The sequence below is a fragment of the Lonchura striata genome, chromosome 3, assembly GCF_050655825.1.
Source record: "Lonchura striata isolate lonStrDom1 chromosome 3, ASM5065582v1, whole genome shotgun sequence".
Lineage (NCBI taxonomy): Eukaryota > Metazoa > Chordata > Aves > Passeriformes > Estrildidae > Lonchura > Lonchura striata.
Window position 1 is genome coordinate 90,527,902 of NC_140705.1, and position 26,795 is coordinate 90,554,696.

General features: G+C 41.8%; 1 long non-coding RNA gene across 1 annotated transcript in view; it reads right to left on the reverse strand.

Annotated features, from left to right (window-relative positions):
• LOC146768006 (uncharacterized) overlaps positions 1-10,886 on the reverse strand; it is a 32,401-nt gene extending 21,515 nt beyond the window's left edge. The window contains exon 1 of the long non-coding RNA XR_014954434.1: positions 10,751-10,886. This is a non-coding gene — a long non-coding RNA (uncharacterized LOC146768006). The remainder of the gene's footprint in view (positions 1-10,750) is intronic.
• Positions 10,887-26,795: the final 15,909 nt, after the last annotated feature.

Genomic DNA, 26,795 nt, shown 5'->3' on the forward strand with positions numbered 1-26,795 from the left:
TCCTAAGTATGGAGGGAGACTTCCAGTCAATGCTCAAGGCCCACTTAGCGATAAGACATCCTTCAGAGCTAAGCAACATATCTCACTCTGCCATGTGTCTCCCATCTGAGCAGCTTAGGCTACAGAGCAGATTTAATCAGTTCCAGCTGGGAAATTTCCTGTCTCCCCACAAGCTGCATTAACCCATTCTTTCTTGCTACAGTTCAGAGGATCTTAGAACACAGTTCTCCCAAGCATCTCATTAACAGCATTACCTAGTGTTCCTACCATTTTGAACATTCCAGTATCACTCATGGCTCACACAGCACAGGTTTAACCCTGGCACTGTATAGAGTTGGGCAACTATAGGTGTCTAATCCAAGATGAAATAGACTAGAAGAGAATCTTCACTGCAAATCACTTAACTACTACACATTTCTTCTTAAAGATGACCTTATTTTTCTGGATTTATATATGTTTTTGAATTAGATGTCCCTTTTTTTCTCTAAGATACATCCCCTGTAACAGAACTAGCCTTAGTCAGAAACTCTACCCTTCACCCACATCTGCTTCATGTTTCTAGTACTCCAACGATGTTTGCAAGACAGGCCACCAGAGAAGTAGGCATACACTTCCTGTGATAATGAGCCAAAAAACAAAGCAGGGCATAATCACCTCTCTGCTCCCAAGGAACGTGTTACAGCTGGCATTCCTGTGAAGCTGGTCCAGTTAAATCACACAGAGAAATCACAGGACAAGTATTCAGATGGAGCAGTGCATCACCTTTCCCAAAGTCAGTATATCTTATGAGCCCCTCTGGCTTCAGGACTAATATTAACAAGCTGTGCCACTCACTCTGACCTCCCCATGACAACTAATTCCTTCCTATTCTTACTATCCACTCATCCCGACATGTATTTGCCAGATTTCCCCCAAGCAGACAGGATATACAGAAGTGGTAATCAACAACAGGTGAGGTGCCTCCTGCTTCCTAAAGCCTGCCTTGGCTACACTAGTGTTTGTCTCAGGGTTTCTGCACACACCGAGGCAGCACAAATCCCATGACGCATTCCAACATCTCCGGCAGCTCCACGGCCATGCCGATATCCAGAGCCTGCAGAGGACCACATTTTAAAATAAACACAACTTTGCTTACACTGTATCCTGATCTTTCACCAAGGGCTTGGGCTCTGCCCAGGAGGCAGACACACAGACTCATCTGGGCAAAGAGATGGGCTTGTGGTTGAGGCCCTGGTCTGGGAGTTGACACAGCTGTGCCTGAACCTTGCTCCCTTGCCATCTTCCTCCATGACCTTGGACAAGTTGCTGGTTCCTCTGGGCCTCAGCTTTCTCCTCTTTAAAATGTGATGCAGATCTTTGGGTGCACTTTTCCTGTAGGGGCTGACCAGGAATTCAAGTCAAAATGGGACTTCTAAATTGCATTTTAACCACAGTTCCCAACTTTTAAAGTGGTACCAACTAATGTAGATCCTCTAGCCTAGATATTATAACTTAGATGGATGACATTGCTGCTAGAAGGGAATCTGCCTTGGAGAACAGGACTAGAGTTCCAAATTAAATTAATTAATTATGTGGCAAAAAACAATATCCAAGAAAATTCAGTAAGTGCAATATCTTTGCACTGAAGTGGGAATACTCATGTATGGCTAGAAGAAGAGGTAAGGACTGTGCAGAAGCGCTGGCTGCATGAAGAGAACCAGGTTTTTGAATAAATAAAGCCCTAACCATCATCCTGGAACACATAACCAGAGTAAAAACTGTGAGGCAAATGAAGTGCCCACTTCATTCAGCTTTTGCAAGACCTCAGCTGAATAATTACACCCTGATTTGGACCATTTAGTGAATTTCCAGAGAAGAGTCATGGGAATGTTCTGAAGTTCAGAAATCATGAGCTGCCAAAAAAGACTGAGAAACTGGGGTTGTTGCTTTAAGAGAAGAGAAATGGACTGCTGAAAAAAGGGGAAAGAATTAATCCACGGTGGTCAGAACAAATAGAAATATGATTAAGTTCCACATATTCAGGAAAACATTGTGAGTAAAGGAGTAGTGAGGCACAAGAATGTTTTTCTTGGACAGAACATCCACCATTAGGAGAATTAAGGGCAGGTTAAATAAAAATCTGTAAGGAGTGACACAGTTGGGTTTGATCCTGCTCACAATGAGAGGATACCCTAGAAGAACTGTATCCCTCTCAGCTGCATTTTTTTATTATTCTTTCATTTCTGAAGAGATTGGTCACCAATGGAGCCCACACGATGGACACATTCATAAAATGAATGTACCTGAAATTTCTCAGGGTTTGAGCTTTTCTCAAGTTTTGTTCCAGACCCTCAGTTTTGAGGAAGAGTTTCACCACAGCATGTTCAAGATGGGTGTTATTTCCCAGCCAGTTATTTTTAAATGTTTGAAAAAATAGATTTTGCCTTGGTTAGCAAGATGTCTATGTAATACAAAATGGTTTGAGGTATCCATCATATCCACAGCTGTGCCCATCACCTTTATTTTTTTAAAGTCACATTAAATGTTTTGCCTTAGTGACCCAATAGTAAAAAACAGAAATTTGGTTTCATTCAGAACTGGATGATGAATCCATAGAAGGAAACAGTGATTAATGAGTTTGTACCACTTTAACAGATGTTTTCCAGAAAAATCAAAATTTTGATTTTTTTATGAAAATGTAAATCATATAACACAGAGGTTGGACAATTTCATTGTGTTACCAACACTGAAAGACTGCATCTCAAAAAACAAAATACTCCATATAGCTGGATCCAAGGAAGAAAATCTGAACAAAGACCTTGACATTTTTCACAAGGACAGTCATTCATCTGAATATACAAAACCTCTTGCTAGGTTTTAATACCTAAAAAGTCCCCTAGGTGTGAATTTTGACAGATAAATACATAAATAACCATAGCCTCATTAATTAGTGAAAGAAGAATGTCTCCATAATTTTAAGCCAGGGAAGTATTTTTCAACAACTGCTTTCATTCAGCAAGTTGGGGGGAATAGGGACAAATGTCATTAATTGTGCACTGCTAAACTGCAAGTTCAGTGCCATGGAATAAAACCTTTCAAGGCAAGTATGTTCTGGAAGCAGAGAAGAGATGGTTGTCTCTGCAAATGCTTGAGGTAGTGGTATTTATAAAGAGACAGACCACACCCCCATGCCTGGGTTAACATAACTGCACACAATCACTCTACAGCCTGAAGAAAATTTGAGTTGGGGGACTGTAAATTATTGCTCCTATGGAATTTATATTCTTCCTAGCAATGATCTGGTTATTACTCTACACACTTTGATGACGTTTCCCCCCTTGCACAGCCCCCTAAATATCCTAGGCTAGCTCAGAGGTAAGCAGGTTGTGAGGGGAGGAATATCAGGAGATGGCAAAGATTTCCAAAAGAGGCTCTTACCCCAATATATGTTGGTTCAGCTCTCTTTATTCTGTGATGTCCATGTAGAGAGTAGGGCAAAAGAGGACGAACAGGAAATGTCAGGGATCTATATAGACTTTGGACAGGGTGGGCTTCTCTGGCTCTCCACCAAGCCGTTGGGGCAGGAAGGAGGGGTCCAGGGTTATCAGAGTCACAGGGTCCCAGGGACAGAGGAAATAGAGTGCCCATGAGCTCACTGTAACACTTTGACATTTAGACCCTCTCATACCTTTTAGGAATCTATTGGAGAAATTGCTAGATTGTGCCAGAACAGCAAGTGATCTTTGAGCAAGTGCTAAGAACATGTCTGCCTGCACAAGGTGCTTGGAGCAACAGAGAAAACCCCATGAAAAAGCAGCAGGAAAGGAAGCATGCATGGAATGTTCCCTCTTCCACCAAGAGTCTTGCACACATATAGTGAGAAGCGAACTCTCACAATTAACAGGCACATTCTCATTATTAAACAACCACTGCACTCTCATTATAACACTCCCAGCTTCCTCCTCTGCTCTAGCCGCATCCATAATTTTTAGACTCCTCAGACAGGAGGAGAAACCCTCCCTTCATACTTCCTGCCAGGCCCAGCAGCAACAGGGAAAGCATTTATTGCACTCTTGCTGTATAACCCAGGCTGCAGCAGAGCCACCTCACTGCACAAGCTCTGCCTCAGAATCTTAAGTAGTTTCCACATCAGTTCAGTGAGAGATGGTTGCATTTCTCTTGAACTAGGGGAACCAAGAAGACACTTTGACTTCATTATTAATGCCACTGTGAAGATTCCAGAAGGAATCCAGAACAAAACTAAATCACACACTGATGCATCTCAACAACTACAGCTGCATTAAGTGAGAGCAGTCATATTTGTAAAGCACCAACAAGATAACTTCTAGAGAAATAGTCCTTTTAAATTCCAGTAGAGGATAAAGTGCATATCTGGGAAGCAAGCAGAAGATCAGAAACAAAATGAAAGCAGCATAATTTCCAAAGTAAACTATGGAAAAACAAGCAACCACCCCTCTGCTCTGCTGCTTTCCTTCTCCATTTGAAAGAAACATTTTAAAAGTTGCAAAGTACAAACCAATCCTGCAACTAAAGAGGGGCCTGGGGTGCAAAGATTTGGATCAGGACTTCTCTCAATACAGAAGTTCAGGCGAGCTTGAACATTTGGGGATCATTTTTATTAATATGTTTTTCATTGCCCTGATCTTCAGTTCCCTGGAAGATGAAGAGAATAGCCTCTATTTCTGGATCTAACTATATGACTTAGCTCTCAGAAAAAGAAGAAAACTTTCGGGAAAGGTGTGGTAGATAGGGACAGGCGAATGGAAGATTTTGGGATGTAACAGAAAGCAAGACCCTTCCCCCCTCATCCTGTGATATGTAATCCATCACCCCTGAGACAGGTAACCCCTCCTAACCCAGTAATTTTCCACCCCTTACTAACCCTAGAGACCCTACCTTCTTCCTTTGACGTAGCAAAGCCCCCTTGACTATTTAACCTCACAAGATAAGGTAATAAAGGCCATTTGACCATCCACCACATTGGTGTCTGTGTATGTTTGTGGCCCGAGTGGCCCGGGCGAGGCTGGGCTGCCGTGCTGTCCCTTGAAACAAGGTCACCTTGCCTTCTCATCTAAAGGCAACAAAAAGGTCCGTGCAAGGCTGCATCTGCTCGATTGAAAAATGCCTCTAGCCATTTATATGCGTTATACACAAATATTTACTGGGTTTTCAATCAAAACCAAATATTTACTATTCTAATTACAATAGTGCTTGACAAACACAATAGTCTGCAAATACAGAGCATCTTCTTAAGAAAATACATCCACATCCACTGAAGTTAAGGAGGGCAAAAGAAAAATCTCTCCTTCAAAGAGAGGCTGAGAGTTGTTCAGTCTGAAGAAGGCTCTGGAGATACCTCAGAAACACTCCAGTGCTTAAAGAGGCTACTAGAGAGCTGGAGAGGGACTTTTGACAAGGGCATGGAGCGACAGGACAGGGAAGAACTGCTTCAAACTGAGAAAGGGTAGGTTTAGATTAGATATTAGGAAGAAATGCTTCATCACTAGGTGGTGAGGCCCTGGCACAGGTTGCCCAGAGAATCTGTGGCTGCCCCATCCCTGGATGTTGAAGGCCAGCTGGACAAGGCTTGGAGCCACCTGGTCCAATGGGAGATGTCTTTGCCCAAGGCAGAAGGGTTGGAACTGGATGATCTTTAAGGTTTCTTCCCATCCAAACTATTCAGTGACTTTATGAATAAGGTATGATTTTTATAATTTCATTTCCAGCCCTGAATGTCAACCAACTCAAACAGAATAGTATCTGTTTAGTGCATGCTGAATGCGACTTTGACTGCATGTCATGAACTGATGGAAAGTTTCTGTTCTCTGTGGCTGAGGGTGCAGAGCACACAGTAGAAGCTTCCAAGGCATCAATATATTACAGAGGAAACCCCCACGTTTTAATAACCCACAGCTACAAAACTTCAGTCAAAATGGCAAGTGCTGTGATTCTTAATTGACCATGGCAGATTTGGAAAGCTGGAGAAAGCACTACAACTCAGGCTAACTAAAAAGGTTCAGCATTCATTTTTGTTCTAGCTATATTGTTTCAATATAGAGGAAAAACTTGAGAACTCCATTTAAAATATCGAAAAAGTTTTGGTTATGGATGACTAAACTATTGATTTCTACTCTGGAATACTTCACAATGATGTCTTTAAATATTCAATAAAAAGTAAGATTTAATTTTAAATGATCAGTTCTATATAAGTAATGCTGCAAAGAATGTAAGGTTATAAAGCACTAACTGCCTATACATATTCATAGCCAGGCAGGAGGTGAAAAAGTAAATAAATAATGCTCAGCAACAATACAGACAGGTCTGTGATCATCTTAGTCCTTATATTTTGAGGTCTTCAGGCTTCAAAAGCCTCCATTAAATCCTTTAGAAGAGTGACCTGGGCTCCCCAGATAAGTCTGAGACAACCCTGAGTTAAGGCATGTATCAACTTAATCAATATATTTTTCATTTGGTGTTCCCACTGCACACCATCCATCACCAGTAATAGAATTGTGTCTTAGAGGTTTGAGGTTAGACAGTCTTAGATTTCTTCCCTCCTCATCTCACCATAGAAATCTCAAAAAACCTAAAGAGAGAGAAGGGGAGGGAGTTGCTCACTTTGAATCATTCGTTACCATAAACCTGATGACTTGGATTCCAGTTTGGGACAAGCGTGTCATGAGACCTGTTGAAAAAAGGTCTGTTTCAAATAGACACACACCCATCTGGATGGTCTTTCTGGTTTTGTCTTCATTTTAGGTTTGGTTTGGCACTCCTGGTGCTTGTTATTTCACTTTTCAAAAAAAGCTGCCAAATGTGGACAGTGGGTGTGTCTTGTTGACATCTTGCGGTCCGCACAATATGTCCATTTTGCTGATTGTCAGGGCAATATGATTAAGACCTTAAAATCAAGGGAGATTTTAGCCTGTGACATGTGTTGAACAGCAGCAGTGTTTGTTGAACAGCAGCAATTAAGCCTCATTTCAACAGTCAAGGATGACCACCTCTATCACTCCTCCTCAACCACCCTCTCTCAGTCCCCAACTGTATCATTTATCTGGGTCCTCCTTCACCCACCAGGACTAGGCACAGCTCCAGCCACAGCAATACCAGCAACCAGTCTGAGCTAAATCCAAGGGCCTTTCAGCCCAGTACCCTGTGTCCAGCCACAGCCAGGAAACAGCTGCTTAGGAATAGAAACAAGGCAAGAGAATTAAGCTCCTTGTGGTACAGTCTCCAAGTAATCAGCAGTTTAAGGAAATAGTTCCTGATTTCCAGAAGTAGACTGTTCCCACAAGATTATGTGCATCCAAGGCTTGGAGTTCCCTCCCAGCCAACTGGCAGAGGTTGGATCTTCAATCTGTCAACCCTGAACCACTGCAGAATAGGCCAAATTCTCTGCCAATAAAAAAAAAATAAATAAATAAAATCAGTGTAATTTCACCAGCGTGAAAGATATTAACATTATATGAGTTCTTTGGAGTCCTGTCTGAAAACGAATGCATCCTAGGGCCCAGTTCTCATGTAGACAGAGGATCTTTAAATCATAATAGCAATAAGGAAAAGATTAGAAGCAATCTTAAATTTTATTTGGCTGCCCCTGAGGAGCCTTAGCCCAAGTCTGAGAGAGGTTTTGTTATGAATTTAAAAGTTAATAGATAACCCTCAACCATTAATCTTCTTTTAAGCACCAAACATTGGACACAGTACTAAGAAAATCAAGGTTCAGATGTGAATATAAGAAAAAAATTAAAGTGTTGCAACTAAGTATCCACATGGCTAAACTGATTTACTGCAGCCACAAATACAGCCAAGCACTGATAGAAAGAGTAGCACGCACAGTAAAATGATAGTGTGGTATAATATTCATTAATCTTTTCAAGAATTATTTCAGTATGAATGACTTCAACGACTCAGAAAATCCCTGCCAAAACAGTGTAACATATTACACACCACACAGAGAGAAAGGGACCAAGGTATGGGATACTCTTATTGAAATCACAGAATAATTTAAATAAGAAGGGACCTCTGGAAGTCATCTACTCCAACCTCCAGTTCAAAGCAGGTGTAATTAGACCAGGCTGCTCAGGGACGTGTCTAGTTGAGTCTTTAATGTTTCCAAGGCCAGAAATTCCACAAAATTTAAGTCATGATGTTAGAAAAATCATTTCATTTAAGTTGCAACTGTCAAACACCATTATTCCTCCATTACAGCATGCATGTTACATTTACTACCTCCCACAATTTCTGTTTCTTATTGCTGTTTTGCTGAGACTCCAGAAAATTATTTGATGAAGAAATTCTTTGCAGAAACCTCCATCAGCTTCTGGAGCTGATATGACAGGGAAAAGGACAGGTTCCTACCTCAGCATTTGTCACTTGAGCCAAAACATTTTTATAAAAAGCATAAAATGAGACAGTATGTGTATATACATTTCTAGGGAAGGATCACAACTTCCTCATGGATTGCAGGTTTTGGGCACTATCACTCTGGAGGGGCACAGGAAGAGGCAGGGAACAGCTACAACACAGCCTGAAACTGCACTCCAGCCCATCCACAGCCTGGCTCACTGTAGCAATGTATCTGAACAACATAGTCTACAGGGTGTACCAGCCATCTCACTTGTAACTTCTTATCAGAATTTTTCAGAGCCCTCTGGAATTCATCAAGGTTACTAAGACATAAACTGTGCTAAAATAAGAAAGAAGAAGCTGAGAAATCAAATTCCAAGACCACAAAAACCCAATAATGGGGAGTGGCAAAACACCTAGACTGTAACCAAACACATATTCTGAGAAGTACCAAAAGAATACAAAACATGTCAACAAGAAAAGGCACCAATAAGAAAATACAGCATATACAGTAGAGTTAGCATGTACATATAAATAAGTACATAATAGAAACAATAAATTGCTTCTATGTAATCATATTGGTTATTTGGCCAAGAGTCCTGAATTTCCCACAGCTCACACCAGAAGCTCCCCAGACCTCTACTGAGATGTTGTTATTGGACAAATCCTCCTTTGTCTTCAAGTAGATTCAGTGATTTGCAGGCAGAAATGATCTCCTGCTCAAATCAGAGGTTTGTGGGACTCCATCTTAACAGACCACAATGTTATTGTGATAAAGCAAAACAAAAATAAAACCCAAACTAAGTCCATCAAGAAGTCCATGTGGAGTTCAGGAGTAGCCAGGATAAGTCACTAAGTGATACACTTTGAACAATAAACCAGCTTCGGGACCCATGTACACATGCTCAGTGTCACTGCTAATGCACAAAGGAACATTGGGTTGGATGAATGATTTCTATCCCTCTACCCAGCCCAAACCATATCTGCTTCAAAAGAAGTGATTAATTGGATCAGAAATCACTCCAAGCAGGCAAACCATCCCTAGAATTTCCATTGTCCTAGACATTTGACTGCACAATTCCAAACAATCCCTGGACTGCCTTCCTCATCTCTGCAAGCTCCATTGGATGGGAGGGATGACTAAATACCGGTGGACAACAGCAATTAATGGACCAAAGAGAAAGATGATCCTATAACTTGAAAATGCCTCTCCTGTTTTTCTCCTTCACTCTTATAATGAAGAGAAGGGTATCTATGAAACAGAAACCAAAGATTAACTTAGCAATGTATTACAGAGTTGCAACAAAAATCAGGTGGAGGAAGCACATCCTCAGCTCAGTATGTGAAAGGCTGGAAAGGATTCTGGTGCTTTCCCAAGCACAGAGACAGAAAGGCAATTCAGTTCATCAGTGCTACAGCTACTACCATGACAAATGCCATTATGCAAATTTTCCAGTTTCTTATTTCAGTCAAATTTTCTGACATTTGGCCCAAAGTCTTACTCAGATCACAGATTTCACAGAATATTGTGAGCTGGAAGGGACTCCCAAGGATCCTTGAGGGTTTCACTTTTAAGTGAATGGCTCATACAGGGATCAGAGATTGAACCCACAGTGATCAAAGAGAAGAGACTTTTGCAAGGCAAATACGAGAGTTCCTATGGAACTGGCCCATCACTTTGCACATAGTGATGACAAGCCACAGTTACTGCTCCAGAAATTAAGCGTATCTTAATTAACCTGGGTAACTAAAGAAAAATGGAGTTTCACATGCTAGAACAAAGGACTTCAAGCCTTTCCTTCTAGTCATTAGCAACATCATATATCAACATCTGTATTAATTCTTAAAAGTTCAACAGAAATTAAGGTCAGGCATTTGACACTTGCAAGCTCATCTGGACCCATAAACTTCTGCAGATTTTGGTGAACCTGCTTAAAAAGCTTGCCTAAGTGATGTCATCCTTTCCCTGAACCTGCAATATCCCAGGATTCACAACATCCTCCTTGTACTAGAATCAAAGCACCACTGCTTGTGCTGATAAAAGCTTTAGCTTCACAGACATTACCCCAAGAACATGCCATCAGTTTAACAAAAGGCTCAAATATCACACTGCATCACAAGACTCAGCCTCACGTTCCCTTCCTGCTCAGCTGAAGGGAGCACTCACTGGTGAGCCACAGGCAGAGGGGTCACAGAGCCACTCGGAGCAAGCTGGCAGGTTCACCACAGCTCTTCAGGGGTTATTTATGATTATTTATGCATCTGCTTGTATACATGTATATAAAATAAAGCCATCCAGAGCCCATCATCTCTGCCAAGGGTCCTGCAGACTGTGATATCATCCCAAACAAGTCTTGGGGCTCTAAGAGCCCACACTGGTCCCCTAAGACTCACTCACCATTCTGAATTACCTATTAGCGCTGCATCACTTCCAGGAGCTGAAGCAGATCTTGTCTGGGAGCCGTTTGTAGACAGGTAACAGCAAATGGGCTAATCAAGACCCCAGACTTTCAAAGGAGCATTTTCTAGAGAAAAAAAGCAACCTCTGATCTCTCACTCAGTCCAAATCAGCATGGCTTGGTTTCTCTCCTTGCTACTATCTTCCAGCTGCAACAGGCAGAGCTTGCCAGGCCTCACTCTGAAGATTCACAGGATAACCAGGGCTGTTACCACATTGCCAGGTCTTGCATTCTTGCTCTCAGTAGTCTGCCCTTTTCCAAGGAGAAAAAGTTCTGACATACCAGGAAGCTTTGTACAGAGCAGCTAAACTCCAGTTCTCACTCCTTCTCCACACTCTTTCCTCTTTCTCAGGAGGCACCTTCACAGCAGCAGCTTTCATCCAGGCAGTATTCCTCAGTTTAACATCATCACCCTATAAAAAGGTCTCTATCTCAAGCTCAAAAGTGCTCCAGCTCACTCCTAGAGCAGTATATTCCCAATTCAGCCTTTCCTCAACTTCCAGCCCTCCACAAAAGCAACATCAGCACAATACTTACACACCAGCCCTTCCCCACAAGTCCAGCTACTTCCTTGCTCTGAAACCAAGTGCAGGTGTGGCCAATTGAGCAGGACCTTCCACTCTTAGAAGGTGCAAACACCTCCCACATCCTACCAGTGACTAGAAGGGATTTGCTTTCAGATTGCTCTAATACAGCTGCAATAAGGAGAAGGGGGGAAAAAAGTGTACTTGGTTATGTTTTAGCCAGCCGTCTGATTCACAGGAATCAGTTATTTTTAGAATGCTCTTTATTTGAAATTGAAAAGCTGATTTATTTAAGAGCAGCAAAGAATCAAGAACAAACACAAACAGCTGAGGGAAAATTAGGTAGTGATGAACAAGGTGTTTCTAATTATCTGGGACAGGGCTGAAGTAGCCTGTTTTAGCACTTAATAAAGGAGTATCTTCCTCCCCTTGCAAAGTGAACTGTTAGTATTTTCAGGCGAGCTGGAGAAATCATGTATCCCTATTAATTGTATGAAGAGGTTTGATGGGTGGCATTGGAGCAGGCTAATCTATGTGCCCCAGGCCTAGGCTGCTGGTGCTGCTCATCAGCCTTCTCATGGACAGGGCTGTGCCCTCAGGGTCCCAGACAGTGACAGGTAAGGAATTGCTGAAGCCACTCTGACTCTTTTTAGGAGGTTTGGTCTCACTGAAAAGGTGTGGAAAAGGTTTTGTCACTCACAAAGTCCTTGCCCAATTGAGAGGAGTGGCACAGTTATTGCAGGCTGCCCTAAAGTCTCTTCCCAGCTGTCAGATGCAGTCCAACTCCAAGCCTGCACCTCCTATTCCACTCAACAACAGCACAATAAATAAAGGGAATGCTTGTGATATTAAAGGATTAATTTCTACTGGAAGGTAAAACAGGGAGGCAGAATTCTAATATATGTTTAATTATGGCACTCAAAACCAAGCTTAACTGGAGCTGATAGAAATATTTTCATTGACTTCACTTGGCAAAATCAGGGTTGTCCTAAGATGAATTCCTTGCTTTCCTTTCAGATCCATTGGCAGCCTTACAGCATTAGAACCATGTGTGCAGTAATATCTTCACCTGTACATGATCAAGTCATTCTGCCATTAAGGAAATGGAAATTGTGAAAGGTGACAGAAGAAATTTGACTTCCAATTTCCATAACATGTTCCATAACACAAATCCCCTCTGTAGCATTCTGTTCTCTTTTTGAGTGAGATCAGGCTTTGTCCTGTAGATGCTTCTTCCCAAAAAGTAGCTCAAACTGGCTGATCGGTGCCTAAAGCAGGACAAAATCCATAATTATCTGCATGACTTTTAAAGCTCAGGCTTTCAGGGGTCATGGCAACACAAATGCTACCTGTGAATATACCATGGTCCTAAACCCAAGAAAGGAAAATATTTAAGGTTTTCAGTTTGCACAAACAACCTTCCATCATCCTGGCAACTTCATTCCATCTGGAACACCCCATCTTCATATTTCAGAAAATAGAGAATGAAGGAGGACAGGAAATATTGAGAGTTCATGAATGAATTTTTAAAAGTTGTTTGCATCAGAATGGAAATAATTTTCCTTCTCACTCCTTTTTGCCCCCTCTACCACTACATGCTACAGTATTTTCCATCTCATTTTGCCTTGTATTTGACCTCTTGGTGAAAGTCAGGAAACATAATCCACCTAATTGTGAGCACCTGCATAGCTGCAGGTATGAGGGGAAACACATTGAGTGGGTCAGGGAACGCTCTGCTGATTTACAATACTAACGCCCATCACATCCAGAAAAAGCAGAGGGACACGTCAGAAATGCCACTCATGGTAGTAAATGTGGGTATGGCTTTTTCATTTTTTGAGAAAGGAGGTAATCCTTAGTTTCAGGACTGTCTGGTCTGCATTTTCAGTAAACTTTGTTCTCTCTTTTGAAATCTTCCCCTTTTCTGCCTTGACCTAGACTGATGCGAGTACACACACACACATACTCTGAGGGTATGGGACACACTGCACTGCCTTTAGCAGGACTGACCACGCACACCATGTGCTTCCTATAGTACATTTGCAGGGCTTTTTCTGTTTAACTTTTAAACTGGACTCATATGAGACTCTCCCCAGCCAGACACCTCATTAAAGCTGACAGATTTACAATCCCCAGCTTGGAGTTTCTGGACTGTGGGTGGCCTTGGCCTTGGCCAACTTGCGAAATTTTGCATGCCACCATTTTCCAGTTGTAGAGTAGGAAGAAGAACCCTCCTTACCTCCCATACTCAGCCTTGCTGCTCAGAGTAAAGCACTAATATTTCAAAGAGGACCTGCCTGTTATAACACGCCCCGCCACTGATTGTAACAATGGAACCCAAACCACAGCTGGGGCTCCTAACAAAAATAAATTAGTGCTGATGTTGTATAAACAAATAAATAACACTAATAACTTCAGGAGAATCCCGTCAACATAGATGATGGGCAGGGCTGTCAGAGTATTTATTTACTATGTTTCCAGAACTTTGCTGTTGACCTTTTACCTTCTAGAAATATCCATGCTACAGAAACCTCCCTGAAGAACAGTCTCTGTCTCCCCACACAAACAGCTGAGAACCCTCTGGAGAGCTGCTAGTGAGATATATGCACTGTCTGTCAGTGGTGAAGGAGTCAATTCAACCCCACGATTCAAACAAATGTGCTTTAAGAGTATCTAATGTTTATATTGGCTTTGTGTCTGCAACGCTATTTTGAGAATGGTCTGCCTAAGGCATTTTTCTCATTTCCAGACTGAAAGGTACTTTAATAGGGCCATGCCTGCAATGGTTCAGTTCCTGTGTTGGGCTCCTTGCGGAGGCTTCCACCTGCCTGTTTAATGGCAGAGCTTTTCAACTGCTCTGCACGGGGTGATATCTGGACTTTAAGGACTCTGCAGTGATGGTATCAGTATCATCAGTATCATCATTATCATCAGTATCGTGTACTGCACCCTCCTCATGTCCCCAGGCTGAAAGCAAGCAGAGCAGGGAAGGAATAAGAAAAAGCAATATTTACACAGTAAACTTTCCAAGCATTCAGGAGAGAATGGCTTGCAGATGTATATGTTTAAATGACATTTACACTCCCATTGTTTCCTTTAACTTGGTGCTCATCTTACTCCGGGCTTCTTAGGATAAAAAACAACCAATACTGCCGAGAGCATGTTCTGGGTGAGAAATAGCACCCTTCCCCTTCCCTCTCAAATGTACTAAGTGCTAATAAATAAAAAATCAGCATTGTAGAATTGTGTGTTTAGTGGGAAGGGTTCCCTTAGATACATGAGCTTAAGTCAGTTGGGTCCTTTTCAGCCCAAATAGCAAGCAAAAGACTTCAGGTACCTGGTACAGGGGTTCAGAGCAGAGCTGGCACAACATTTTAAATCACCCACTCCAAGGCTCCAAAGGGAAGGACAAAAGAAAGGAAACCTCAACATGGTGTAATATTCAGGCCCATTTTCCCCTTGGCAAAGGCACTCATCAAACCTTCTATTATTTTTTTTTTTTTATAAACTGGGAGTCCGAGATTTCTACACTCTTTCCTTCCTCAGTAATCTTGGTCACACCTAATGCTCTAGGCTAGGCAATAAAAAACAGCATCTTACAGTTCTGGTACTCAGCAGACAAAATAAAAGCAATTAACTTTTTCAATTGTTGACTGCTTATTTTTTGGTATACTTCTGTGGATATGGGACATGGCAGATCATATAAGTCACATCACCCTGACACTGGGCCAAGCACCAGGAATCAGCACTGCAGGCAGCAAGAGCTCCTTACTAGAAGCCAATGCTGGAGTTAAGGGCTGTTTTCTTCCACATGTGCAGCCAGGAGAGCAAGGGGAAATGCCACCAGACACTTCCAGTTTCCTCTGTGTTAGTACACAAATAACTCATATGTGAGGGACGAAAATCAGCAAGTGAAAATCAACAGTTGAGCAAAGGCCACTAAGAAAACATAATGCTACCTCTTCCATAAATAATTAGGATGTTGTACAGCCACTTAAAGTCCAGTCTATCACTCACCCAAGCCAAGGACTATAGAGATTTTTGCAGGCTTTGTAACACCCTTACCATTTGTTAACATCTGCACAGAAAAATTCTATTTAATTTACCCAGTAATCTCTTCCCAGATGCAATGATACTTTGGCATCCCACTCTGCAACATCTCTATTTTTGATTTTCTGTCTTGGAAATTGGTTTTGTGGTTGAACCACATATTTTTTTCACTTCCTATGATTGACATATGATCTGGGCTTGGCTAGAGGAGTGGGACATTCTGCATAACACATCATCAAGAGAAAACCTGCCCAGGACAAGAAATTTATATGGGCTTGGTCTGGCTGGTAAAGAAGGTCCGAATGAAAACATATGACACATAGAGAAACAGCTCTATGGGATCAATGTGAAGGCAGGAGGAGAAATCAAATGCCTATTTCAATGCAGTCTTCCATCTGGGATACTTTGCACTCCTTGGGGTTTTGCTGAACTGACAATCTGCACACCAACCCCATCTGAAATACGCTGTCACCCCAGTCCTGCTCAGGCTCCAGCTGAAGAGTGTGAAATAAGGAGACTGAGGTGCCTCCTCGCATTGTGACATATGATATCTGTCTGTCCTGAAATGGAGGGTGAGTGATTCTGCTATTTCTAATAACACAGCTCCTGCTGCAGTCTGTTCCTCTTGGTGCCACATTGAAATCATTGCAGAATTACAAGACAGATATCCAGAAGCACTGATTAAATATGAGATGCTGCACAATTACAAATCAAAATATGACCAGGACCTGTAAAGTCATTCCTTTCACAGCTGAGGAAGCTGTGACTGTGTGGATCAGAATTACACAGTGCCAGTGAGGTAAGAACCCAGCAGACCTAACCAGGACTCTTCAGGATTGCTTTTAGTGCATGGGTTTTTGGTTTTTTTCACATGCATTTGCAAAATAGCAAGTACCTGGTACAGAGAAAGCAATAATATGCTAGGAATCAAGTTAAATCATTCCTATGAAGAATTTTCATAGGTATGTATTTAATTAGCATCAGGAGTGAAAGATCACACTAGATTCACTACAGATCAATCCTTCTGCACACATGTGAACTGCTGAAAGTACAGTGCACAACCCAACTGTGTAACACAGCAGAAAACCAGCTCCACTTGGTTAATTTTACAAATTCCAAATGTTATTTTTCACCAAAACCTTCTTCTTATTCTTTTTTCTTTTTAAATGGAACTGTCTTCATACAAGACTGAATGGAAATGATCAAACTGCAGTCACTGTAAAGACTTCTGTACATGTTGGATTGGATTCTACTGGAGTAGCTTGAAGCAAATGTTTATATATACTTGCACAGAGTTTATTTTCTTAGGGTGAATGAAAATAGAAACTTCTTGGAGAAGGGAATGGAGAAAATCAGCTTTCCACAGAAACCACGACTGTGAAGGATTTGATAACAGTTCAGAATAAGGAGTACTATGATATTTTATTTTCACTAAAGACTTATCTACCTTCAGAAATTTATTGCACCTTATATACTTAGAACTGGTTACCCACAGGTTGTCTTCATGTGAGCACTCTTAAATACTGATTTTAGCAGAGGTATTTTGATGTTTTACGAACTTGGAAAACCAAGTCTGAGCTATTTTAGGCAGAAGTCAAACACTTTATTTCCAACACCTCAAGAAATAAGAGAGCAGATAATCATTTCCCTCTCCCCCTACAGCACATATGAAATTAGCAATATCACCCAATCACATGTCAAAGCCACAAAACTACTCTCTAAATAGGTTCAATACTTAACCAAGACTGCAAACATATGAGAATAAAGGAAGCTCAAGAGGAGTCATGCCATGTCCAGCACTTTGCCCAGTTCTAATAATTCCATCATGTCTATACAGAAAATAGGCAGGTATTATGTGCTGTTGGCTGATGAGGAGTAAAAGATATATTCTGTGAGGCTTCAAGCCTTGATGTAGAGATTCTAGTGTTCTTTCCTAAACCTTAAACATCCTTTTACTCTTCCCTTTAAGGCACATTACAGCATCATTGCACAGTTCTTAACAATCTGTCACAATTTCCAAGACAGAAACAAGGAAGGAAACTGGATAATTGCTCAACTAAACCCTGTTGTTTTCTTCCACTGAAGAGTTTCAAGCATTTTGGGATTCCTCACTGAGAGGGAGGCAAAGAGAAGGCTCTACCTTGGCAGAAGAGAGAGACTTCAGCAGGAGCATGAAACAGCCCAGGTGATTTGGATTGCTCAAAAAACCACTGTTATCAGATGGATGTGAGAAACCTCCAATGTAGAGTGAAAACATGAGAAATAAGAAAATGTCATTGAAATAATTTTATTTAAATACATAAAATTTATTCTACCTAAGATTGTAGAACACCTGGTGCAAATGCCTCAGTTTCTGTTACCTCTGTAACAACTCTGAATCCTCCTCTTAAAGACTCTTTTCAGGAAAAGAATGTAAAATGCCTACATGTCCAGTCACTCCCAAACTTTTCATTTGGTTCTCACTGAGAGGATGCAAAATGCCCAGGGAAGTGAGTCCAAACCAAATGGGGCCCATAAGAGCGAGTGGAATCCAAAGAAAAACAAATTGGAAAACACTCCAAAGAATTATTTATCCTATTGAAAAATAAGCAGTAATTACATTCTTATTATTCTGCAGGAAAAAAAAAAAAATTATTGCCATGTAATTCTCACCAGAAAAAAAATTACATCCAAATACTTTTTTGGACATCAATACCCATCCTGGTAAACAAATAATCCCTTCTGTGGTTGAAGGTGAATAGCCCTGAGTGTCTCACAGCATCTGCATTACTAAAACCTGCTTTTCTTGCCAGATCTCATCACTCGTAAAATAGTGTGGCATCAGAGCAGCCCCTGCAGTGCAATTCAGACACCACTTAGGTGCTAGGGGAGAGAATAAAACAGGAGAGGCTTGCAGTTATGGGTACCATGGGACACCACCACAAAACAGATGCAGAGATTTATTTCTGTTGTAACAAAATCCCATTTTCTGATGAGGAAAGATTTGATCTGGATTGTAATTTCTGGCCTCATTTATTGTTTGAGTACAAAGCTACAGGATGAATCACATTGATTTGTTTTAATACATCAGAAGCAAAAGCCAATGCACCATTGGTCTAGTTTCATTTCATCTGTTTAAGAGAACATTTTGTACTGTCAATGAAATATCAAGTCTTGATTTGTGCCAAGCTCATAATAAAATTTCAGACCAACAATACTTCTGTTTGGAAATAAGGTCAAAGATAGGAATGACAGGCATGAAAACACACATCCACAAAGTCAAGACCATGCCTTGAAAAGCAAAATAATAAGTTAACAGCCCTGAAACCACAGCTCTCCATGACTTGTGCAGTGTGTGGAAGGACAGACTAGTTTTGACTAAACTGCCTCACTCTGCCAAGGAGTTACTTCTCATGAAAACTCCTCAGAGCTTTTCAACCCACAAAAAAATTCCATTATATTATCTTTTCATTCAGATTTGGAACTGAGACAAACAGCAGTTTGTCAGGTTTTCTTCAAGATGCAAGTTCTGGGGAAAGTTGCTCAGCTCTTTTTGTCAGCTGTCATGGAAGATAAATGATTTTCTAAGCAGAAGTATGCCAGGGCTTCCCCCAGGGTGCTTTGGCTGAGAGCAGCTGGAGGATCATCCTCCTGGCAGGCACTGTCACAAAGCACCTTTGTGACTTCTGCTGGACAGCTCCAGAGGGCCAGCAAGGGCAGAGGCACAACTGGGAAAGGTGCAAACAGTGGTCTGTTCACTACAGTCAGTTCTGCTGCTGCTAACTGTGACAACACTGAGGAAATTACTGTTTCCATGGGATACTCTAGTGGCTGTGAAGCTTCCACAGGGTCAGGCTGAATTCTGCAAACAGGCTGTAAAAAGTTCACGTTGTTCCATGCATACAATCACAGCTTTTGTATTTTGTTCATTTATTTTACAGTAAACAATATGTTTTCTCAGTTATTTACCAGCTGTTGCAGAAGCTGGTTCTCTGTACTCCCCTGCCTGAACATCAGGAGAGGTCATCACATTTTTCTCACAGATTTTCTTCCTAGATTATCAGTAACACTCTGTGTAAAGGCTTCCTTTGATAAAAAATGACCATACAAATGGGCAGCACAGAGGTGGTTTTATCAATCCATACTGCACATCCCTAGAGGAAATAACCAGATGCTTTTTCATTGGGATTCAGTGAAGGAGAACCATGCCCAGAAGCTTAACATAGCAGACTGGATACTTGCCAAGGCCCCCTGTGCCCATGCCTGCCACAGACACTGGAAGTTCTGCCATCAGAGTAGGCAATTTCTCTGTGTGAAAAACAGAGCAGCAAAAATACACCAAAATCACTTGGACTTTGGGTGTGGTTTAGCTCCAGAAACTATGTTCTATATACCTTCTCCAAGGTATTAACTTGCCACTTGATCAGCAGCTGCTCCAGCTGAGAGGAGGATCAGATATACAGGGCATATGGAAACATGTCTAGGAAAACACAGGCATGGCCAAAACTGCAGCTGCAGAAAGAGACTTCCTTATTCTGCTTCCCCCAAGTTAAGATATCCCCAATGTCAGCAAGCTGAATACTTTCTTATTCACATCGGTGACCTTCCTTAGACCTTTCTGCCTTTTTCAAAATGATTCTTCTTTCCCTTGTTGATAAATCCCTTCCTGACGTTGCCTTTCAGCTGTGGAACAAGCAGTGAGGTTTACACACAAAACTCCAAGCCATTTGCACAGTCCCCCTTCTCTCCTTAAGATCTCCTTCAAAGTACCCCATGCAGGACCTCTCATCATCACAGGGTACCTTACGGGGAAGCTGAGATTCCACTTGCAAAGCCAGATGTAAATATGGGAGGAGAAAAGCACAGAACCCATCTGTAATATCCTGGATAATGCAATGATACTCTGGATAATATGGCTGTTCTCCTTAACCCTCCCCCTCTCCATCCTCATCACAGCAATCTCTTTCAAATGGCAGAATCTAAACACAGCTGCTGGGTCTGTCCTTAGGCCAAGAGGCTCCATCTGGCAGAACAGCTCTAGATGTCTCTGACTTGGGCATTCCCAAAATAATGTCATCTCCTCTTGGCCTCTGTTCCTGTCACCATCTGAATGCAAAAACTCTGCTCTTTCTGTGTAATTCACAAGGAATCCTGGTATCAACTTCTCTTGTGATCATCACTCAGAACCAGGAATCCAGGCCATTCCAGCATCCAGCCTGGAAACTGACTTGTTACTAGTGACTGACCCAACTTCAGAAATAACTTTTGGTCTCCACTCTAAGTCCCAGGACTATTTTTCAAAGGATTATTTCCTTTACACACCCACTTGCATGCTGATAATCTAACATTCCTTCCTGTCAAAACCTGGGCTGGGCTCATAACTTTCCAAACAAATCATTTCCAAGGTCCTATTAATCTTTTTTTTTTCATCTCTACCATAGAGATTATCCCTCTCTGGTAATTTGAATCTGGATGACATGGAAATTTTGAATATATTTAATTTCATTTTTGTTCAGCAAGTGTCCTGTCCATGTCTGGTGAGAAGATGAGTGAGTTTTTCCAAAGTGAAAGATGTTACATACTATTTTACGTATTTCACTGTACACATCCACTGATGATGCCATTTTCCCAAGGTAGAAAGCCCCTGAGTATTTTTCAATCACAGATGTCCCAACTATTTGCACAGAGCATACATTGTAGCAGGATGATCTCTTGGCATAACTAGTGACACTGGTTACATTTAACTGTTTTTTCAGTTCTTTCTGGTGACTTAAATAGCTCCAAGGCAAAGATGGCACATGAAAAATGCAGGACGTACTTCATATAACCCTGTGAAAACATGATGCCAGTACCTGGATGCATATCCAATTTGGTATTCCCTGAAATCACTAGAACAGGGTGACAGGAGTACCCCAACACATCACATGACAGATTAAATCCTTGCCTAGGGCAGAGAGACACTAGGGAAATTAAAGTATTCAGATTGCTTTTTAAACTTTTCCTGCCTCCTTCCTCACAAGCTGACACAAAGGCTTTAACAAGGCTGAAGCTCTGGAACAAAGATTCCAGGAGATATTCTCCTATACAAGAAATATGCTCAGAATTCTGTTGTATTCCAAGCCTTTACTGTATTCAACTGCCATGATTCCACCTTCCCATCCTATGCAGTAGCTCAGACACACTATTCCTCATCTCTGGGAAATCCAAAGTATATTATAGAGCATTGATTTGTTGGCTATCTCTCTTCCCAGCTCATTCTGTAATGCTGACATATTTTCAGCATTATTTCTGTCAGGGCTGTCACTCCCCAGCACAGGTTATCCTGTACTAAGTACTGACATATTCACTCTGAGTCTCTGGAAAATACTCACAATCCCTGCAACAACTTACTGAACTCACATCAGCATCTCTTGAGTGATTCTAATGTTAAATTTCCTACAGTTGTCCTTCAGCCCCTTTTTTGGCACTCCTGAAATATATCAATGTACTGACAACAGAATTTACTCTTCAGTAGGGCAAATACTTTATGAGCAGATGACAGCACTGGCCAGACACAGTTGCATTTGTACTTCCCATAAGATGCAAAGGGTTTTCCAGTTTAACTATGAACACTATGATGATACCCTTGCCTACCAATCTAAATCAGTCCCTGCCTTGAGAATATCAGCAACCACCTCCTCTGATCAGGTACTTCAAATTATTAATATTATCCTAAATGTTACACTATCTAAAATTGTAAACCCATTTCTAATCCCTGAGAGTTTGTCCTATTAGTCTTTGTCAGAGGGCATGGATAATTATTCAACTTATAGTCCCTTACTGCCTGAGAGATTTTGTTCAGTCTTAAGATGACTAAAATATGAGTTTTTGCTCAAGAAGAAATTCCTGATGCTTTGAGCCACATACACTTCCCCTTCTGCCAGCAATTGTCTTTGAATTCTCACATTATTATCTCCACAAACTGAAATACACCTCCAGGACATTTCTAAAGGGAAAATATTCATCTCATCTATTTTAGCTCCACCACAGTCAGAGGGGCATGGCCCAATGTCCACAGCAGCACCCCCTGCAGAGGCTATTTGCAAGACGTTATCCCTTCCATGCCAACACACAAACCCACATCCTGGACTCCTGGTGGACTGCTTCCTCACAGTCTTCCCATTCCTACACCCAGCTCTGGGCTGCAGCTGCTCCTTGCTAGTTCCTGCTGGCCTTCCCTGCCTCACTCCAGCAAGTGGGAGGTGGCAGGAGAAGCAGCTGGCCAGGCAGCCACAAGGCCACTGCTGCTGTTGGCGCAGAGAGCTTGAGCCTGTCAGGCCACACAGAGGCTGGCACAGGCAGGGGCAGTGACAGTGCCTGCAAATGAAAAGTTATCTCACCCCCTCCCAAGCTTCCTATGGCTCTTCTGGAGGTGATCCAGATGCTGCATAGTTACCCATGAGCCAGTTACTGTCCCAACATGGTGCTTCAGTGCTAAATCCTCATCCCATGCCAAGACTGCCTGAGTAGATTGTTCCACAAGCACAAACTTTGCAACCCACACCCCACTGTGACTTCTCAGATGCAACCACAGCCAGAGGTCATAAGCCATTGTACACAACCACCTTCCCCAGGGATCTATCTCATTCCTGGAATCACTGACAGAGCATCTCCTGGGCTAGGTCACAGCAGTTCAGTATGGCCAGCCTGAACAGGATGGCCCAATTTCAAGCAGACTAGAGAAAAGATGAGGAGAAGCTCCAGAGGGTAGTTGGTCATTTGGCAGGGTGTCAGACTCCAGAACTGTGTCACAGCTTTGTGGTCAGGGCTGTGCCTCAGACAGACTGGCCAGAACATCAGAGGGTCACTTAGCTACTGTTCCCATTTGCACAGAGACACCAAGTACACTCACTCATCCAGCTGCCAACACTTGTGCCAGGCTGCTGGCAGCACTGTCACATCAGGGCCACTGTTTGTGGAATCACCTGCCAGTGTGGTCCATGCTGCTCTCTCCTGACAAAGCAGCTGTTCCTCTCAGGCAGCCATTTGCTTTGGCATTTGGTGCTGTTCTATCAGGTGTCTGCTTGCACAGGTATTACATATTGACCTGAATTGGCATTATTTCCATTCTTAATCTCAACAGCTCACAGAGTTTGTGAGACTTTTACTCTTCAGCACTGCAATCCTGCTGCCCACATTATCTGAATTAATTGTAAAATGATTCTCTCAGAACTGGAATACAAATCTGCTCAAAAACCCAAACTGTGAATTGGTGTCTGGCATCCTGAAGTAGAACCTTGATCCAAATCTGAATTGGAACACACTTTGAAGCTGACCTGCTCTGTGCAAGAGGTTTGACCAGATGACTTCCAGAAGACAATAGAGAGGAAGGTCCAACTCTCACCTCTATTTCTGCTCCCAAGCAGATACACCCATATGAGCACCAGGCTGGAAAAGACAACACACAGTTTTACTCCTGTGGTGGACAGTGCAGCTTCCACATGATGCTTCTGCCTCCGTTTGGGCAATCAAATGCAAACTGCTGTGCTCCAAGAGCTGTGACAAAGCAAATAAACCCTCTCTCCCAGCAGCTGGACAGAACTACTTCTCTAATATACATGGTATTCCACTGTCGACCTTTTTGTTTAAACAGACATTTGCATCACAAATAGCAATTTACCTTTGGAAAACAAAATATTTTATTTAAATGATGCCAAAAGTGCAACTTCTGGCTGGTTTTGCTCAAAATAAAGTGCGAAAATCAGAAACTGATTTAAACATAATTTCATCTTTGAAGCTGTTCTGGCTTGGGAAAAAATCAGAATCTACAAATTATATTATAAAAGTGAATAGGCTTAGATGCGATATTAGGAAAAAAGTTTTTCCCTGTGAGGGTGGTGAGTCCTGGCACAGATTACCCAGAGAAGCTATGGATGGTCCACCCCTGGAAGTGTTCAAGGCCAGGCTGGACAGGGCTTGGAACAACCTAGGATAGTGAAAGATGTCCCTGCCCATGGCAGATGGGTTGGAATGAGATGGTTTTTAGGTTCCCTTCCAACCCAAACCCTTTTATTATTCTGTGATTCTATAATTAGAGAATTATCTTCCTGGAAGCTTAGCAGGTTCACTTTAAATGGTACTTTTTGGTTTTCAGGGACATTTGAATCTTAGGCGATGCATAGGCCAGGTGTGAATGAACAGCAGCTGATACCCATCATGCTTTGTAGTGATGGAGCTGAGTGAAGAAGTTTTAATTGCTACTGTGCTTGTGAAAGCTAAGTTTCTCCAAAGCCTGTGGTTAGCCTGGAGAGGATTTCACTTGTTCTTTTTCCTTAATTACATTGCTGCCAGTTGATACAGTTTTATCAGAATTTAAACATCAAAGGAAAACATGTTCGTGTCAATGCAGTAAAAAGCCATATTTAAAAGAACCAAGGCTTGATGTTCTGTGTTCTCACTTCTGCAAAAATCTGAGTGACTTAAGTGGTATTTTCAACTGAACAAAGAACATAAACTAAAGCAAACATTATTTGTGTGTGGATTTTTCCCCATCAATTTTTTGTTTGTTTTAAAGCAGTAGTCAAACATGTAAGACATTTGATGGATTAAAACTTACTTCCCAACAGCAAATAATTTTAACAATCTTATTCTTATAACCTTGTTTGTTTGTTAGCTCAAGAATTAGATAAAACAAAAGTCTCGTGACAGGCCAAGAGGAAAGACACAAATGGAAAGGGATATAAAAGTCCACTAACACATTAAAGATGTATCAAAGAATGCAATAGAACATATCTGTGGTCAGCTGAAGATGCTTTGAGTGGAGATAATTTCCCTGAATTATTATGTGATAACATTTTTCATCTGAGTACAGAAAGCTCAAAGTAAGGATTCAGATTTTTTTTTCCCTGGGAAGACAAATATTTCCAGGCCTTTTAACAGTCATCAGCTTGGTTTTTCAAAGGAGTACAAACAGCCAGTTTGGTTGGAACAGGGGGACCAAGACTAGAACCAGAAAAAGGATATAGGCAATTAACTTCCATGTGACCTAAATTTTGTGTCAAAATTCATGGTCAGATGACAGCTCAACCCAGAGGTTTGTAACCCTCTGTTACCAGCTCCTATGTGTGTCCAAATGTGTGTTGCCAACTGTGAATAGTCATGACAGTGACTCGCAGGACATGTTGCTCACAACTGACAGTGGGACGCACACTGAGCTGGGCTATTTCTTCTTGGAAAATGCAACCAGACAGGCTTTAATAGCCACAACTGAAACAGGAACATCAAAGAAAGGGGCACAGTTGGCAGAGGACTAAAAAAACCAAAGTCAGAGTAGAAAAAGCTAATTATTCATATCATCAGAGCTGCCTCCTTCACTCTCTGTGAAACACAGTATGGTCCATCATCAGGGAGTTACTGCCTTCAAGTTCCTACAGCTTTCCTGTGCTCTTTTCCCTTTCCACTATGAAGGCTTTCTTTCATATCAGTCAATGTGCACCAAAAATGCTAGGAGCAAGAAAACTTGCAGCTGGTCACCTTTAGTCCCCTGATTTGTGCAGCAAACCTTCACCTTTGAAAGGTAACCTGCTGACTCCTAGCAGCCATGGAGCTCATTCAGAATCTCCCATTTGTATCATGATGGAGTTGAAAATGAGAGCTGGGATCACAGGCATCTGCAACAAAATTGTGCACGTCAGAAATACTCAGGAGAATTCCTGCTCTAGAGGAGCAGTCCTTGTCTTTTTCTGGCTGTACAATCACCAAGGAAAAGTCACGAGGTCGTGACAGACGGCCCCTGTGCTAGAATCAGTGGATTAATGTTGCTGTCACTAGGGGAAAATGGGACTCAGAATCCCCCCAAGAAACCTCCACATCTCAGCAAGAATGAGCAGCTGCTAGTTTGGCCTTTGGTCTCAATTTTATTGCCAAGCATATAAAAAGAAATGTTCCAATCTTCTATTCCTTTTTTTCCCCAGCTGCTGACTCAAGTAACTTCCACCACCACTATCCTTTTTTGCGATCTTATAAAGCTCTACAGAGATAATAGCCTGATCTATAAAGTGAGAGCAACCCCCCCAGTCACCCAAGTATCTTAAGAAGAGGACATTCAATGCAGTCAGCCCAGATTTAGTGAATTACATTTTCATAGGAAGAACTGAGTATAAAGCAGACAGTGCAGGACAACAGCTGCACTAATGAAATCTTTAGTTGCACCAGATGTCAGCTATGAAATGTAAGGAAGAGACACTTGCATCTTACTTTTTTCTTCTTTCCTCTGTTATCTGTGCCCTGCATTTTATTGTTTAAATAAAATTTCTGAATCATCAGGAAATTTTTGTGGTTGCATAATGGCTGGAGCCCATTCCTACCACCCTTGAATTTCACTGCAGGCATCTGGCATGAGCAGCAGAGCTCTGGAAGGAGTCTTCTGGGTTTAAGACCACCAAAGAGACAC